The sequence below is a fragment of the Arachis hypogaea genome, chromosome 6 (genome assembly GCF_003086295.3).
Source record: "Arachis hypogaea cultivar Tifrunner chromosome 6, arahy.Tifrunner.gnm2.J5K5, whole genome shotgun sequence".
NCBI lineage: Eukaryota > Viridiplantae > Streptophyta > Magnoliopsida > Fabales > Fabaceae > Arachis > Arachis hypogaea.
Window position 1 is genome coordinate 54990198 of NC_092041.1, and position 18891 is coordinate 55009088.

Consider the following 18891-nt stretch of genomic DNA (forward strand, 5'->3'; position numbering starts at 1 on the left):
TTTCAATCAAATCTTTTTGATTTCTAATTTCAAAATCTTTTTCAAAAATCACTTGATTTCTTTTCCACTTTCATTTTCGAAAATCAATTAGTGTTTTTCAAAAATGTTTTCAAACTCTTTTACTTAATTTTCGAAAATTACCTCCCTTCTTCTCACATCCTTCTATTTATGGACTAACACTATTCCTTAATGCAAAATTCGAACTCCATCTCAATTGACAAGTTCAAATTTTCTACTTCTGTCTTCTACTCTTCTTTTCCTCTGACACTTCAAGGAATCTCTATACTGTGACATAGAGGATTCCACATTTCTTGTTCTCTTCTCTCTCATATGAGCAGGAGCAAAGACAAAGGCATTCTTGTTGAGGCTGATCCTGAACCTGAAAGGACCTTGAAGAGAAACCTAAGAGAAGCCAAAGCACAACTCTCTTTAGAGGACCTGACCGAATTCTTCAAAGGAGAAGAACACATGGCAGCTGAAAACAACAATGCCAACAATGCAAGGAAGGTGCTGGGTGACTTTACTGCACCTACTCCCGATTTCTATGGGAGAAGCATCTCTATCCCTGCCATTGGAGCAAACAACTTTGAGCTTAAGCCTCAATTAGTTTCTCTAATGCAACAGAATTGCAAGTTCCATGGACTTCCACTGGAAGATCCTCATCAGTTTTTGGCTGAGTTCTTGCAAATCTGTGACACTGTCAAGACTAATGGGGTTGACCCTGAGGTCTACAGACTTATGCTATTCCCTTTTGCTGTAAGAGACAGAGCTAGGACATGGTTGGACTCACAACCTAAAGAAAGCCTGGACTCTTGGGAAAAGCTAGTCAATGCCTTCTTGGCAAAGTTCTTTCCACCTCAAAAATTGAGTAAGCTTAGAGTGGAAGTCCAAACCTTCAGACAGAAGGAAGGAGAATCCCTCTATGAAGCTTGGGAAAGATACAAACAATTAATCAGAAAATGTCCCTCTGACATGCTTTCTGAATGGAGCATCATAGGAATTTTCTATGATGGTCTCTCTGAACTGTCCAAGATGTCCTTGGATAGCTCTGCTGGAGGCTCTCTTCATTTGAAGAAGCCGCCTACAGAAGCTCAAGAGCTAATTGAAATGGTTGCAAATAACCAATTCATGTACACTTCTGAAAGAAATCCTGTGAACAATGGGACTAGTCAGAAGAAAGGAGTTCTTGAGATTGACACTCTGAATGCCATATTGGCTCAGAACAAAATATTGACTCAACAAGTCAATATGATTTCTCAAAGTCTGTCTGGAATGCAAAATGCACCAAGCAGTACTAAGGAGGCTTCATCTGAGGAAGAAGCCTATGATCCTGAGAATCCTTCAATGGAAGAGGTGAATTACATGGGAGAACCCTATGGAAACACCTATAATCCTTCATGGAGAAACCATCCAAATTTTTCATGGAAGGATCAACAGAGACCTCAACAAGGTTTCAACAACAATAATGGTGGAAGAAACAGGTTTAGCAATAGCAAGCCTTTTCCATCATCTTCTCAGCAACAGACAGAGAGTTCTAAGTAGAATAACTCTGACTTAGCAACCATGGTCTCTGATCTGATCAAAACCACTCAAAGTTTCATGACTGAAACAAGGTCCTCCATTAGAAATTTGGAAGGACAAGTGGGTCAGCTGAGCAAGAAAATTACTGAACTCCCTCCTAGTACTCTTCCAAGCAATACAGAAGAAAATCCAAAAGGAGAGTGCAAGGCCATCAACATGGCCGAATTTTGGGAGGAAGAAGAGGCAGTGAACGCCACTGAGGAAGGCCTCACTGGGCGTCCACTGGCCTCCAATGAGTTCCCTAATGAGGAAACATGGGAATCTGAGGCTCAAACTGAGACCATAGAGATTCCATTGGACTTACTTCTGCCATTCATGAGCTCTGATGAGTATTCTTCCTCTGAAGAGGATGAGTACGTCACTGAAGAGCAAGTTGCTAAATACCTTGGAGCAATCATGAAGCTAAATGACAAGTTATTTGGAAATGAGACTTGGGAGGATGAACCCCCTTTGCTCACCAAAGAACTGGATAACTTGTCTAGGCAGAAACTGCCTCAAAAGAGACAGGATCCTGGGAAGTTTTCAATACCTTGTACCATAGGCACCATGACCTTCAAGAAGGCCTTGTGTGACTTAGGGTCAAGTGTAAACCTCATGCCTCTCTTTGTAATGGAGAAGTTAGGGATCTCTGAGGTGCAAGCTGCAAAAATCTCACTAGAGATGGCAGACAATTCAAGAAAACAAGCCCATGGACTTGTAGAGGATGTTCTGGTTAAAGTTGAAGACCATTACATCCCTACTGATTTCATAGTCCTAGAGACTGGGAAGTGCATGGATGAATCCATCATTCTTGGCAGACCCTTCCTAGCCACAGCAAGGGCTGTGATTGATGTTGATAGAGGAGAGTTGATCATTCAAGTGAATGAAGAATCCTTGGTGTTTAAGGCCCAAGGATATCCCTCTGTCATCATGGAGAGGAAGCATGAAGAGCTTCCCTCAAAACAGAGCCAAACAGAGCCCCCACAGTCAAACTCTAAGTTTGGTGTTGGGAGGCCACAACCAAACTCTAAGTTTGGTGTTGAACCCCCATATTCAAACTCTAAGTTTGGTGTTGGGAGGTTCCAACATTGCTCTGAGTATTTCTGAGGCTCCATGAGAGCCCACTGTCAAGCTACTGACATTAAAGAAGCGCTTGTTGGGAGGCAACCCAATGTTTTATAATTAACTATTTTCTTTTGTTATCTTATTTTTTTTGTAGGTTGATGATCATGAGAAGTCACAAAATTAATGAAAGAAGCAAAAATAGAATGAAAAACAGGAAGAAAAATAGCACACCCTGGAGGATGCACCCACTGGCGTTTAAATGCCAGTGAGGTTAGCTGTTGGGCGTTTAACGCCCAGTCTGGCACCATTCTGGGCGTTTAACGCCAGAAAGGGGCACCAGACTGGCGTTAAACGCCAGAAATGGGCAAGAAGCTGGTGTTAAACGCCAGAAATGGGCACCAGCCCGGCGTTTAACGCCAGAAATGGCTAAAAACGTGATTTTGTTTGCCATTTGGTGCAGGGATGACTTTTCCTTGACACCTCAGGATCTGTGGACCCCACAGGATCCCCACCTACCCTACCACTCTCTCTCTCTTCTTCACCCATTCACCAATCACCTCAACACCTCTTCCCAAAAAACCCTTCACCTATCAAATCCCATCTTTCTCTTCACCACTCACATCCATCCTTCATAAAACCCCACCTACCTCACCATTCAAATTCAAACCACCTTCCCACCCAAACCCACCCTCAAATGGCCGAACCTTCCCATCCCCCTCTCCTATATAAACCCTCCTCCACTCCTTCATTTTCATACATCCTAAACACCATTTCTCTCCCCTTTGGCCGAACACAAAGCCATTCCCTTCTTCCTCATTTCTTCTTCTTCTACTCTCTTCTTTCTTCTTTTGCTCGAGGACGAGCAAACATTTTAAGTTTGGTGTGGTAAAAGCATTGCTTTTTGTTTTTCCATAACCATTTATGGCATCCAAGGCCGGAGAAACCTCTAGAAAGAGGAAAGGGAAGGCAAAAGCTTCCACCTCCGAGTCATGGGAGAAGGAAAGATTCATCTCAAGGGTGCATCAAGACCACTTCTATGAAGTTGTGGCCTTGAAAAAGGTGATCCCCGAGGTCCCTTTTTCACTCAAAAAGGGTGAATATCTGGAGATCCAACATGAGATCCGAAGAAGAGGTTGGGAAGTTCTTACCAACCCCATTCAACAAGTCGGAATCTTGATGGTTCAAGAGTTCTATGCCAATGCATGGATCACCAAGAACCATGACCAAAGTGTGAACCCGAATCCAAAGAATTATCTTACTATGGTTCGGGGGAAATACTTGGATTTTAGTCCGGAAAGTGTAAGGTTGGCATTCAATTTGCCTATGATGCAAGGAGATGAACATCCTTACACTAGAAGGGTCAACTTTGATCAAAGGTTGGACCAAGTCCTCACAGTCATATGTGAAGAGGGCGCCCAATGGAAGAGAGATTCAAGAAGGAAGCCGGTTCAATTAAGAAGGCATGACCTCAAGCCCGTGGCTAGAGGATGGTTGGAGTTCATCCAACGCTCAATCATTCCCACTAGCAACCGGTCCGAAGTTACCATAGACCGGGCTATCATGATCCATAGCATCATGATTGGAGAAGAAATAGAAGTTCATGAGGTTATAGCCCAAGAACTCTATAAGGTGGCGGACAAGTCCTCTACCTTGGCAAGGTTAGCCTTTCCTCATCTCATTTGTCACCTCTGTTATTCAGTTGGAGTTGACATAGAGGGAGACATCCCCATTGATGAGGACAAGCCCATCACTAAGAAGAGGATGGAGCACACAAGAGACCCCACTTATCATGAAATCCCTGAGATTCCTCAAGGGATGCACTTCCCTCCACAAAACTATTGGGAGCAACTGAACACCTCCCTAGGAGAATTGAGTTCCAACATGGGACAACTAAGGGTGGAGCACCAAGAACACTCCATCATCCTCCATGAAATTAGAGAAGATCAAAGAATCATGAGGGAGGAGCAACAAAGACAAGGAAGAGACATTGAGGAGCTCAAGCACTCCATAGGATCTTCAAGAGGAAGAAAGAGCCGCCATCACTAAGGTGGACCCGTTCTTTGATTTCCTTGTTCTTTATTCTTCTGTTTTTCGAATTTTAGTGCTTATGTTTATCTATGTTTGTGTCTTGTGATCATTAGTGTCTTAGTGTCTATGCCTTAAAGTTATGAATGTCCTATGAATCCATCACCTTTCTTGAATAAAAACGTGCTTAATTGAAAAGGAAAGAATTGCATGAATTTTGAATTTTATAATAGTTTAATTATTTTGATGTGGTGGCAATATTTTTGTTTTCTGAATGTATGCTTAAACAGTGCATACGTATCTTGAATTTGTGGTTCATGAATGTTGGCTCTTGAAAGAATGATGAAAAAGGAGACATGTTACTAAGGATCTGAAAAATCATTAAAATGATTCTTGAAGCAAAAAAAAAAAAAAAAAAAAGAGAAAAAGAGAAAACGAAAAAAAATAGAAAGAAGAAAGAAAAAGAAAGAAAAAAATAATAAAGTTGTGATCCAAGGCAAAAAGAGTGTGTTTAAGAACCCTGGACACCTCTAATTGGGGACTCTAGCAAAGCTGAGTCACAATCTGAAAAGGTTCACCCAATTATGTGTCTGTGGCATGTATTTATCCGGTGGTAATACTGGAAGACAGAGTGCTTTGGGCCACAGCCAAGACTCAATAAGTAGCTATGTTCAAGAATCATCATACTTTACTAGGAGAATCAATAACACTATCTGGATTCTAAGTTCCTAAAGAAGCCAATCATTCTGAATTTCAAAGGATAGAGTGAGATGCCAAGACTATTCAGAGGCAAAAAGCTAAAAGCCCCACTCATCTAATTAATACTGATCTTCATAGATGTTTTTGGAATTCATTGCATATTCTCTTCTTTTTATCTTATTTGATTTTCAGTTGCTTGAGGACAAGCAACAATTTAAGTTTGGTGTTGTGATGAGCGGATAATTTGTACGCTTTTTGGCATTGTTTTTAGTATGTTTTTAGTATGATCTAGTTAGTTTTTAGTATATTTTTATTAGTTTTTAGTTAAAATTCACTTTTCTGGACTTTACTATGAGTTTGTGTGTTTTTCTGTTGTTCATACCCTGACCGGGCTCCTCCAATTCGGCAAAATCCATGAAAGGTCCGACCTCGTCCCAAGGCCCACGCCTGAGGTCGGACCTCGGACAATAAAGCTAAGAAGGCCCATCAAAAGGAACGCAGCCCAAAACCTAAAGGCCGAAAAGGCCTAGGAAAGGCGGTTCCACAAAGATAGAGATAAAACTCCCAAAAGATAAGATAAGATAAGAATATCTTATCCAGGGAAGATCACGGCCAACTACTATAAATACACTGGAGCACCCAGGTATGACACACATTCCACATTCTACACATATCTGCTTGAACCCATGCTAACTTAAGCATCGGAGTGTCATTGCAGGTACAACCACCAACCACTCCACATATCAAGCTCGGGTCCCTGACCCCCACCTCTGGCCTCTCCAAGACGACCGAGCTACACGTTTCAGGTAACCCTCGGAACATTGGCGCCGTTGCCGGGGACCTGGAAGTCATCCCTCTACTATGGCGGACGACCCCTCCAACAATGACCACGCTGCATCAGAACAAGAGGATGAAGTTGACACCGGAGAACGACCGGACAGCCCTCTATCACCACGCACTCCAGGAGGAAACAAACAGAATCGCCCAAAGACATCACTCCCAAACAAAGATCCACAAAATCCCGAGAATGAAAAGAGCTCGGAAATTCTAGAAGCAGTCCGAGCACAACAAAACCGACTGAAACAACTCGAAGAGGACATAAAGAAGCAGAGAGAAACTGAACAAGATCTGAGAAGGGAGGCTCGCAAGCGCAGAGAATTAGAAGAAAAACTACGGAAAATAGAGGCCAACCTAAAAAACAGGACAGAACGCGGCACCACCCCCGAAGGCAACCATGATCCCTTCACACAAGAGATCATGAAGGAGAAGGTACCGCGAAACTTCAAACCACCCGATACGGATCTCTACGACGGCACCACCGATCCGAGTCACCACCTCAGCAACTTCAGAAGCAGGATGTACCTGGCCGACGCCTCCGACGCAATTCGATGCAAAGCCTTCCCCACCACTCTCACCAAGTCGACCATGAAGTGGTTCGACAACCTGCCACCAAGATCAATCACCAGCTTCGAAGACCTAACCAAAAAATTCCTAACAAGGTTCTCTATTCAAAAGGACAAGACAAAACATGCCCCCAGTCTACTCGGAATCAAACAAAGTAACCAAGAAACTCTCCGAGAGTACATGGAGCGATTCAACAGAGCCTGCCTGGACATACAACACTTGCCCACTGAAGCAGCCATCATGGGACTAGCAAACGGCCTAAAGGAGGGACCGTTTAGCCAATCCCTATCCAAACGATACCCGACCTCCCTATACAAGGTGCAGGAGCGAGCAGAAAAATATATCAACATGGAGGAAACCTCCCAGTTAAGAGACTCTTCTAGGAAGGAATCAACCTACCCACTCCGAGATCGAGATCGGGAACAGAGAAAGAAAGAAGAAACCAACTCGGACAAGCCACGGAAATACCACAGTTACGCCCCCTCCGAGTCTCCTTGGTAGACATCTACAGAGAAGTATGCCACACCGAAAAGATCCCACCACCTCGACCGCTAAAACACAAGAGAGCAGGGAGAGATCGGTCCGAATACTGTGAATACCACAAGCTCTACGGTCATTCTACTAACGACTGCTACGACCTAAAAAATGTTATAGAAAAGCTAGCCAGAGAAGGAAAACTCGACAGATACATAGCAGAGAAAGGAGAAGAGACCAGGAAGAGAAGACGGGGAGATAACGAAAATCGGGCCGAACAAACCCCACGAACCCCTGAAAGGCACGTTCACATGATAAATGGAGGTTTTGCAGGCGGAGGAACATCCAGATCCTCGCGAAAAAGACACCTCAAAGAAGTCTATCATGTCCGGGAAGACAGTCCCCTACCCGAATTACCTCCTATCTCATTTACCCGAGAAGATGCTCAAGGGATAATACCCGGGCACGACGATCCAATGGTAATCACCATCATCCTAGCAAACGCCAACTTACATCGAACTCTGGTTGACCAGGGAAGCTCAGCAGATATCCTGTTCAAAACGGCCTTCGACAAGCTCGGACTCGAAGAAAAAGAACTAAAAGCCTATCCCACCGACCTATTTGGGCTAGGGGATACCCCAATCCATCCCTTAGGATACGTCTCGCTGCACACTACCTTTGGAAGAGGCGAGCGATCTAAAACATTAAGCATCGACTACATTATAGTCGACGTCACTTCAGCATACAATGCCCTCATTGGGCGACCAACCCTAAACAGACTGGCAGCTATAGTCTCGACCCCACACCTCTGTATGAAGTTCCCTACCGCAAAAGGAATCGCTACCCTAAAAGGCGACCAAAAACTAGCACGGCGATGCTACAACGAAAGCCTGAGCCTAAAAGGGAAAGAGGTCAACACAATAGAACTCGGACGAGTTCAAGCCCGAGAAGACCTTCGGCCACAACCAGAGGGAGAAACCGACAAAGTCCAGATCGGGAACACACCTGAAAAAATAACAAACATAGGAGCAAACCTCGAAGCAGGCCTAAAGGAGGAACTCATAACCCTCTTAAGGGAGAATTCCGACCTCTTCGCCTGGAAAGCCTCCGACATGCCAGGCATAAGCCCCGACCTGATGTGCCATAAGCTATCAGTATACCCGGGATCCAGACTTGTCCAACAAAGACGCCGGAAGCTCGGACCTGAGCGCATGCAAGCAATAGAAGAACAAGTACAAGCACTACTAGACGCAGGGTTCATTTGGGAAGTAAAATACCCCCTATGGCTCGCAAACGTGGTCCTGGTAAAAAGGCCCAACGGAAAATGGAGGATGTGCGTCGATTACACGGATCTCAACAAAGCCTGCCCCAAAGACCCATATCCACTACCAAACATCGACGCCTTAGTAGACGCAGCCTCAGGCTATAGATATCTCTCCTTCATGGACGCATACTCGGGATACAATCAAATCCCGATGTACGGACCCGACCAAGAAAAGACCTCGTTCATAACCCCAAGGGCAAACTACTGCTACGTAGTAATGCCCTTCGGGCTGAAGAACGCAGGGGCAACCTACCAGAGGCTAATGAACAAAGTGTTCTCAGAGCACATCGGACTACAGCTGGAGGTGTACGTCGACGACATGCTGGTAAAGACACAAGAAGACAGAAACTTGCTGACCGACCTCACCAGTGTCTTCGGCACCCTCAGAAAACACAACATGAGACTTAACCCGACAAAATGCACCTTCGCCGCAGAAGCCGGAAAGTTCTTAGGCTTCATGCTGACTCAAAGGGGCATTGAAGCAAACCCGGACAAATGCCAAGCAATACTCAATATGAAGAGCCCGACGTGTGTCAAAGAAGTACAACAACTGAATGGAAGGCTAGCCACCCTATCAAGATTCTTGGCAGGATCGGCAATAAAATCACTACCTCTCTACTCGCTCCTAAAGAAAGGGAAACCCTTCTCATGGACCCCGGAGTGCGAAAAAGCCTTCCAAGAATTCAAGGAGTTCCTCGGGCAACCACCAATCCTAACCCGACCTTTAAAAGAAGAAGAACTCGTACTATACCTCTCGGTTGGAAACCGAGCAGTCGCTTCAGCGTTAATACGAGAAAATGACCAAGGACAACACCCCATATACTTTGTAAGCAAAGCACTACAAGGGGCCGAATTAAACTATCAGAAGATAGAAAAATTCGCCTACGCCCTAGTGTTCACAGCTCGGAGGCTCCGTCCCTACTTTCAAGCCCACACCATCAAAGTCCGGACAAACCAACCCATGAGACACATCCTGCAAAAAACAGACCTGGCAGGACGAATACTACAATGGGCGGTGGAACTGTCCGAGTTCGACCTCCACTATGAAGCCCGGACTGCCATAAAATCCCAGTATCTAGCCGACTTTATCGCAGAATACACGGAGACCCCTGGAACCCCACTCTCATGGAACCTGTATGTCGACGGGTCCTCAAACAAAACAGGAAGCGGAGCCGGGGTTATACTTGAAAGCGACCAAGGAACACGGATAGAACTATCCCTAAAATTCGAGTTCCAGGCTTCGAACAACCAAGCCGAATACGAGGCCCTACTAGCAGGTCTAAAGCTAGCCGAAGAGGTCGGAGCCCAGAGAATCACAATCTTCAGTGACTCCCAGGTCGTCACATCACAAGTAAATGGAAGCTACCAAGCCAAAGACCCAACTATGAAAAAATACCTGGACCAAACACAGGCACAATTACGCCACTTTTCAGAAATACAAATCCAGCACATACCTCGGGAACAAAACGCCCGGGCAGACGCCCTCTCAAAGCTCGCCAGCACCAAGCCCGGAGGCAACAACAGAAGTCTCCTCCAAGAAACCTTACAATCTCCCTCCGTGTTAAGAGAGGAGGAAACGCTAAATATATCCAACCAACAGCAAGGATGGATGACCCCCATACTCAACTACCTGAAGTCGGGAACTCTCCCCGCCGAAAGAAAAGAAGCTAAAAGGCTTGCAAAGGACGCCCAGAATTATACACTAATCCACGACGTGTTATACAGAAGAGGATTCTCAAACCCCCTCCTTAGATGCGTTCCGACCTCAGAAACAAAGAGCGTCCTCGAGGAAGTCCACGGAGGTATGTGTGGGAACCATCTCGGAGCTCGGGCATTATCCAAAAAAATAGTCCGAGCCGGGTTCTACTGGCCGACCTTGCAAAGAGATGCAACGGAATTTGTGAAAACATGCCCCCCTGCCAAAAACACGCCAATTTCCACAAGGCACCACCAGAAGACCTTATCAGCATCACCGCACCATGGCCCTTCGCAAAATGGGGACTTGACCTACTCGGCCCGTTCCCCCAAGGACCGGGGCAAGTCAAATACCTCATAGTAGGGGTCGACTACTTCACAAAGTGGATCGAAGCTGAACCCTTAGCCACCATTACGGCTCAGAAAAGCCGCAAATTCCTATACAAAAACATTGTCACAAGGTTCGGAGTCCCCTACTCCATCACAACGGACAATGGAACACAGTTCACGGACACAAGTTTTCAGAACTTAGTAGCCGAACTAAAAATCAAACAGCAATTCACCTCAGTCGAGCACCCACAAGCCAATGGACAAGCAGAGGCTGCAAATAAAGTCATCTTGGCAGGGTTAAAACGAAGACTCCAAGAGGCCAAAGGGGCATGGGCCGAGGAGCTCCCCCAGGTACTATGGGCATATCGGACAACCCCACACTCTACAACGGGAGAATCACCGTTCCGACTAGCTTACGGGATGGAGGCAATAATTCCTATCGAAATAGATGAAGGGTCACCCAGAGTCATCTTCTACAACGAAGAAGACAACCCGCAGGCACAAAAGGAAGAACTCGACCTCCTCCCCGAGGTCCGAGAAAGAGCCCGAATCCGAGAAGAAGCCTTAAAACGGCGAACGGCCCTCAGATACAATCAGAAAGTAATAAAGCGAAGCTTCTCCATTCACGACCTGATTCTAATCCGAAATGACATCGGAACACAAAAATCGGGAGAAGGAAAGCTAGCCGCAAATTGGAAAGGGCCCTACAAGGTAACAGAAGTCTTAGGGACAGGCTATTACAAAGTATCCGACCTAGAAGGCAATGAGCTGCCCAGGGCCTGGCACGCCTGTAATCTAAGACGGTACTACAGCTAGAAAAACTTAACCCGAGGTGTACTCTTTTTCCCTACAAGGGTTTTTTAATGAGACACCCGGTTAAGTAAGACACCCGACCTAGTCAAGGGTAAACACTCTGTAAATATTCTTTCTTTTTTAATACTAATCAAATTTTTCTATTTTTTTTTCCTCATGATGAAACAAATCCTAGAAAGTACCCCGCCAAGGCGCATTAATTTATGCTCGGCAAAACGCAAAAAATCATTTGCCAAGAGACCACACAAGGTCGGCAAAGATAAAGCAACGAGGTTCAAATTAATGTGAGAAGTTATAAAGTAACTCTGAAAAGGCTCAGAAAAGCCAATAAAAAGAGATTACAAAAATAACTTAAAAAGGCCGACCAACAACAAGGTCGGACCCAACAAAAGGAGGTACTCGAAACGCCCGAGGCCCGAGAAAGAGCCCGGATCCAAAGAAAGAAGCCTTAAAACGGCGAAAACAAAGATTTCGAAAACGCTTACTAGAAAGTTGCTATACAACTAAAAAGTACAAGCGAAAAAACGAAAACAAAGATTTCAAAAACGCTTACTAAAAAGTTGCTATACAACTAAAAAGTACAAGCGACAAAAAAAAAAAAACGAAATCAAAAGAAAGGGTACAACAAAAGTTCCAAGCGCTAACTAAAAAGTTGTTATCCAAAAACAACTAAAAAGCATAAAAGCGGAACAAAAAGTCAAAACGCGAACAAAAACACCGCATAAATAAGCTAAAAAGTTACTACAAGTAGCTAATAAGCAAAAAGGTGTCCAAAGCGTTCACAGAAACCATCCAAAAACAAAAGAGCCCACAGGTCGGGCAAAACACCAAAAAAAAAAAGATTACAGAGGATCAAGGTCCTTTCCAGACTCCACATCAACAGAAGGCTGCGGAGGAAACATAGATATCGGGACTGCATCAACAGCAACGTCATCCCGGTTTGAAACCTCCACACCAGATCCATCCCCGGCCAAAGGTAAAGTCGGGTTCTCCACCGGAACTTTGGGGTTGGACACCGGAACCTCATCCTCGTTGGGAGCAGGAACAATCTTTCCCTCCACAACAACGTTATCCGTACTAAATAAGCTCAGATCCAGGTCAGGAGCAAGAACTCGGACCTGAGCCTTCAAATTCTCAAACATAGCATCCATACCCTTGGCCACATGACCTTCTAGCTCGTAAAAATCATCCCGAGCATATTGCAACTTCTCCTTTGTCTCCACAAGCTCGGCATATATCCGAGTATAATTCTCCGTCGCCGCCTTCGCCATCTCCTCAGATGTCTTCGCTGCCGCCACAGCCGCGGTAGCTTTAGTTTTCTCTTTCTCCAAAGAGGCCTCCAGCTCAGTAATCCTGGCAGCCTTCAGTTGACTAATCCTATCAAACTCGGACTGAGCCTTCTCAAGTCGGGAGCTGGTCGCCCCAAGGGGGGATTTCTTGAACTCCCGGGCAATAGCGGCATGAAGACTAGCCATCCGGACACAGCTCCGCGCCATATACTGAAAATGATGCTCCATAGACACATCATCAGTAGAAATAAAGGTCTGAGGGAGAATATGCTGTTCAACCCAACCAAGAGCATCAAAGTCCTTATCGTTGAAACCGGCAAGCTCTTGAGAGGTCTTCTGCTTCTTGGGAGGAGGACCCGAGGACGGAGGAGGAGAAGAAGTAGCAGGCCCAGAGGTCGGAGGATCCTGACTTATAGCTCGGAACTGGGGAGTCGGAATAGTCTTCGACCGAGTCTGAACACCCACAGTAGTCTTCTGCGGAGAAGATCGGGCAGAAGCCTCCCCGGCCTCGATATTCCGAGCAGCCACAGACTTCTTCGTCCGACGAAGGAACTTCATGGAATCCGCCTGAGAAGACATCTCTGCAAGAAATAAAGAAAAGGATTACCACAACAGAAATTCCACCAAAAACAAGCAAAACCAAAATACTAAAAAAGATGAATCTCGGAAGAGGTCGGGAACTACCTAACTCGGAACGGAGAAGGCTTGGATCTCCCAACATTTTCTTCGTGTCCAAGTGAGGTGCCCGACCCCATAAACTGCTCACCACACCCACAAAAGCCTGCTCCACCTCATCTAGACTCTCAAAGGTATACTTAGCAGACACTACATTCTCCTGCCAACAAAGAGGAAAAGAAGGCTCCCCACTCTCATCTAGAAAGAAAGGTCGGACGTCTCCAGTAGCCCGGACCTTGAAATAAAAGTTCTTAAAATCGTGAAAGGACTCATCATACAGGGTACAAAACTTTCTTCCCTGGTTAGCCCTAAAAGAGACCCAAGATACCTTCCCTCCACCTGACCCCGGCTTCGTCAACACAAACAAGTAGGAAAAAAGAGAAATAGAGGGAGCAACGCCCAAAAACTGACACAAAAGTTGAAACAGCTTTAAAAATGCCCAAGAATTTGGATGGAGCTGCGTAGGGGCAAGGTTACAAGACCATAACACCTCGGACTCCAGGTCGGTAAAAGGAAGTCGGACACTCAGCTTAGAGAAAAAACAATCATAAGCGTAAAAGAAGAGCTTCTCAGAACTATCTAAGGGCGGGAAGCAAACTCTCTCCTCGGAATCCGGGGCTACTAGTTCATAATCCCTCTCAGACTCTCTATCTTCACATATGCTACATTGCCTACGAAACCTAGCTAAATACTCAGAATCTACCACAGAAGGGACTCTTAGAGGAACAGGATCTACCCAACCAAGACCACTTGGAATCTTGGTCGACATCGCTTGAAGAACCTTTCGAGACATAAAATTCTTGCCTACAAAGAAGAATACAACAGCAAGCAAAAATCACATAAAAGCAGACAGCGAGAACCCATTCAGCAAAGCAAGAAACAAAGATCTTTTAGAAGAAAATACAGCAACCCGGAGCAAAATACCAGAGAACAAAAAAGAGTCCCCCCCATGTACAAACAACTGGCGGCGCCTCTTTTCGGGGAAACCCAGGCATAGGGAAAAAGAAACAAACAAAGAGCCACACAAAAGAAACAGAAGCATATGTGCACAAGAAAAGAGATGGGAACAAACCTGGAAGAAAGAAACGAGGACGACGAGCTCCGAAGCAAGGAGAACGGAACGGCGGCGCAGAGGAAACCCCGGAAAGACACGCGGAAAGATTCGGGGAAGAAGAAGAACAAAAGAAAAAGGAAGCGGTGCTCAAAAAAGGAGATGGCGAAAACTCAGAAAACAGGAAGGGAACAGAATAAACGAAGAAAAGGACGAAAGGGGCAAATAAATAATGCCTTCACAAAGCCCGAACGGAAATCGAGGAGAAACGGTAAAATGCAATAAATGCAGGAACGGCCATTTTTGAATTTTGAAAAACTACTATGCCCGAGCTCGACCTCCCAAAAAGGACGAACTCGGGCAGGGGCACTGTTCATACCCTGACCGGGCTCCTCCAACTCGGCAAAATCCATGAAAGGTCCGACCTCGTCCCAAGGCCCACGCCTGAGGTCGGACCTCGGACAATAAAGCTAAGAAGGCCCATCAAAAGGAACGCAGCCCAAAACCTAAAGGCCGAAAAGGCCTAGGAAAGGCGGTTCCACAAAGATAGAGATAAAACTCCCAAAAGATAAGATAAGATAAGAATATCTTATCCAGGGAAGATCACAGCCAACTACTATAAATACACTGGAGCACCCAGGTATGACACACATTCCACATTCTACACATATCTGCTTGAACCCATGCTAACTTAAGCATCGGAGTGTCATTGCAGGTACAACCACCAACCACTCCACATATCAAGCTCGGGTCCCTGACCCCCACCTCGGGCCTCTCCAAGATGACCGAGCTACACGTTTCAGGTAACCCTCAGAACATCTGTGATTTCAGGTATTTTCTGGCTGAAATTGAGGGACCTGAGCAGAAATCTGATTCAGAGACTAAAAAGGACTGCAGATGCTGTTGGATTCTGACCTCCCTGCACTCGAAGTGGATTTTCTGGAGCTACAGAAGCCCAATTGGCGCGCTCTCAACGGCGTTGGAAAGTAGACATCCTGGGCTTTCCAGAAATATATGATAGTCCATACTTTGCTCAAGATTTGATGGTCCAAACCGGCGTTCAAAGTCACCCTCAGAAATCCCAGCGTTAAACGCTGGAACTGGCACCCAAATGGGAGTTAAACGCCCAAACTGGCACTAAAGCTGGCGTTTAACTCCAGGAAGAGTCTCTACACGAAAATGCTTCATTGCTCAGCCCAAGCACACACCAAGTGGGCCCGGAAGTGGATTTTTATGTCTTTTACTCATCTCTGTACACCCTAGGCTACTAGTTTTCTATAAGTAGGACCTTTTACTATTGTATTTTCATCTTTGGACATCTAGTTCTTAGATCATGATAGAGAGATCGGGGTAGCTATCTTCATTTTATGCTATCTTAGATCATAGGGAGGCTGGCCATTCGGCCATGCCTAGACCTTACACTTATGTATTTTCAACGGTGGAGCTTCTATACACCATAGATTAAGGTGTGGAGCTCTGCTGCACCTCGAGTGTTAATGCAATTACTATTGTTCTTCTATTCAATTCCGCTTGTTCTTGTTCTAAGATATCACTTGTTCTTCAACTTGATGAATGTGATGATCCGTGACACTCATCATCATTCTCACCTATGAACGTGTGACTGACAACCACCTCCGTTCTACCTTCGATTGGGTGAATATCTCTTGGATTCCTGATTGCACGATGCATGGTTGATCGCCTGACAACTGAGCCAACCATTCCGTGAGATCAGAGTCTTCGTGGTATAGGCTAGAACTGATGGCGGCATTCAAGAGAATCCGGAAGGTCTAACCTTGTCTGTGGTATTCTGAGTAGGATTCAATGATTGAATGACTGTGACGTGCTTCAAACTCCTAGCAGGCAGGGCGTTAGTGACAGACGTAAAAGAATCGATGGATTCTATTCCGGCCTGACCGAGAACCGACAGATGATTACCCATGCTGTGACAGAGCATGGGCAACGTTTTCACTGAGAGGATGGGAGGTAGCCATTGACAACGGTGAAACCCTACATAAGCTTGCCATGGAAAGGAGTAAGAAGGATTGGATGAAGACAGTAGGAAAGCAGAGAGACGGAAGGGAAGGCATCTTCATGCGCTTATCTGAAGTTCCTACCAATGAATTACATAAGTATCTCTATCTTTATCTTATTGTTTATTTTCGTTCATCATCATATCCATTTGAGTTTTCCTGACTAAGATTTACAAGATGACCATAGCTTGCTTCATACTAACAATCTCCGTGGGATCGACCCTTACTCGCGTAAGGTTTATTACTTGGACGACCCAGTGCACTTGCTGGTTAGTTGTGCGAAGTTGTGTAATGCCAAGGTACTGAGCTACCAAGTTTTTGGGGTTCATGACCGGGGATTATGAGAGTTGTGAAAAGTATTGTTCACAATTTCGCGCACCAATCATAACACTAAACTTAATACTTTGCTTGTCCTAAAGCGAAAAAAAAGAGAAAAAAATGCATTATATAAAGTGGGATGAAATCCTTCCTGAAGTTCATGCCTTTCTATGAAGTGGGGTTTAGTACCAAGCATAAAAAGTTTAATACCAAGCAACAAATTATAACCTTAATTTCAATCCAACAGTGAGTATTAACAATCTCAGTAGCAATATCTCAGCAGAATCAACAAATCAAATTAATAATCCAACACTTTTCACCTACTCTAGCCTATACTAACAACCTAATCTACTATAATAGAATTAAACAAATTAACCAACTAACTAGATAACTAAAGTAGCTAACGGTGAATGGTGAATGGTGGTTGAAGGAGGGAAAGGAGAGGAGAGAAAAGAGAAGAAGAAAAAAGTGAAGAGAAGAGAAGAAAAGAGAAATATGTGAAACAGAGGAGTTATGCATACGCGGAATTATGTATGCATACGCATGACACAAATATTTTTTTTACTCACGTACGTGGACACTAGCGACGTGGAGGGTAGCCTCTGTCCGTTGAGGTCGCGTACACAGATGGTGAGTGCGTGTGCGGGATGGTCTCAAAAAGCATAGATGCCGTGTACGCGAGACCATCAATCTCCAAAATTTTTTAACAGTTCAAAAATTTCACCACACACAAGCTACAACTAATCTCTAGTCTCTAAGAGCTAAAACAAAGAAATCTTCATTTCTCAAAGCAAGCATTCAACATAAAAAAATAAGGAAAATTAGAAGATCTTACCATGGTGGGGTGTCTCCCACCGAGAACTTTTAGTTATAGTCTTTAAGTAGGACATTTTGGAGAGCTCTTATGAAGGTAGCTTGTATTTGAATTCATCCTTGAACTTTCACCAATGCTTGGTCTTCAAGTAATTGTAAGAATTTTCAACCAATTTCACTAAAATCTGATGAAGTTCTTCACAAGCTCGAAGCTCCCAAAATTAATCCTCATCACATATGTTGGGATCCCAAACTTTGTTCTTAAACCCATCTTCAAGTTGGTTCTTGTGATTCCATCTGGGTGATAAGTACATAGAATTTTCATTCAAATACCTGAACATCCTTCAAAATCTACTCAATTGAGAATTCCACCAATCATGAAACTTAGACCTTGAAGGTGTGACCCTAATGAACCTAGATTTATAATGCCAACTACTATACAACTCTCCCTTACTCTTCAATCCACAAAAAGTCCTAAGTTGACCATCCATTTCAAGCAAACCATATTCAAGTGGGACAATAAAGCTTAAGGATATGAGTTTTACCCACTTAAATGATGTGATGGATGGTGGTGACTTAGGAAGGGAGATATTTAATGGCTTTGGCTATGTAAGCTTCACTCCCTTTGACTCTTCTTTGATTACCTCCACCTCTTGACAAGCCTTCTCAATTTCAATTCCTTGTTCTCCAACTTCTTCTATACATTCCTAATTGCTCATGTTATGTGTCGGAGGTTGTGCACGGTCCTCCTTATTATCAATTTCACAACACAATGAGGAAGGTTCAACAATCTCAAATACTACATTGGTTGGTGCGGAATTATCTTCAATGATGGGGCTTGCTTCTTGCTCAACTTCCCCTAAATCCAACCCCTTTTTTTATCTTTAAGGATCTCCACTTCCTCCACTTGTTGTAATATATATGTCCACTCCCTGTTTTCCAAGTGAGACTCTAACATCTCTTTCATACTACACTCTTCAGTTGAAACTAAGTCTTCACATCCGCTAACGGGAGTGCTTTGATTGTCGCAAGAGCGCGGTGAGGTTAAACTAGCTAAAGTTTTTGCTAAGGAAGCCATGATAGTGTCATGCCTCTCTTGGGATTCTTGGAGAAAACTTATTGAAGATTGGAGAGTTTCTTCCATGGAAGGTTATGGTGGAAAGAAGGATTCATGATGTGGTTAAAAGTTCTCATACATAGGAGGTGGTCTATGTTGATAAGGGTATTGGTGTTGAGGTGGTGTATATGGAGTTGGTGGTTCTTGAGAGTATTGGTGTTGGTATGGTGGTGGTTCTAAGTGTGGTATGTATGCTCATATGGTTGTTG

The 18891-nt window shown here is 44.5% G+C and overlaps 1 non-coding gene across 1 annotated transcript; it reads right to left on the minus strand.

Annotated features, from left to right (window-relative positions):
• Nucleotides 1-870: 870 nt before the first annotated feature.
• On the minus strand, nt 871-978 carry LOC112700529 (small nucleolar RNA R71). The gene has a single exon (XR_003153436.1). It is a non-coding gene; the product is annotated as a small nucleolar RNA R71 (small nucleolar RNA).
• Between the last annotated feature and the right edge of the window lie 17913 nt (nt 979-18891).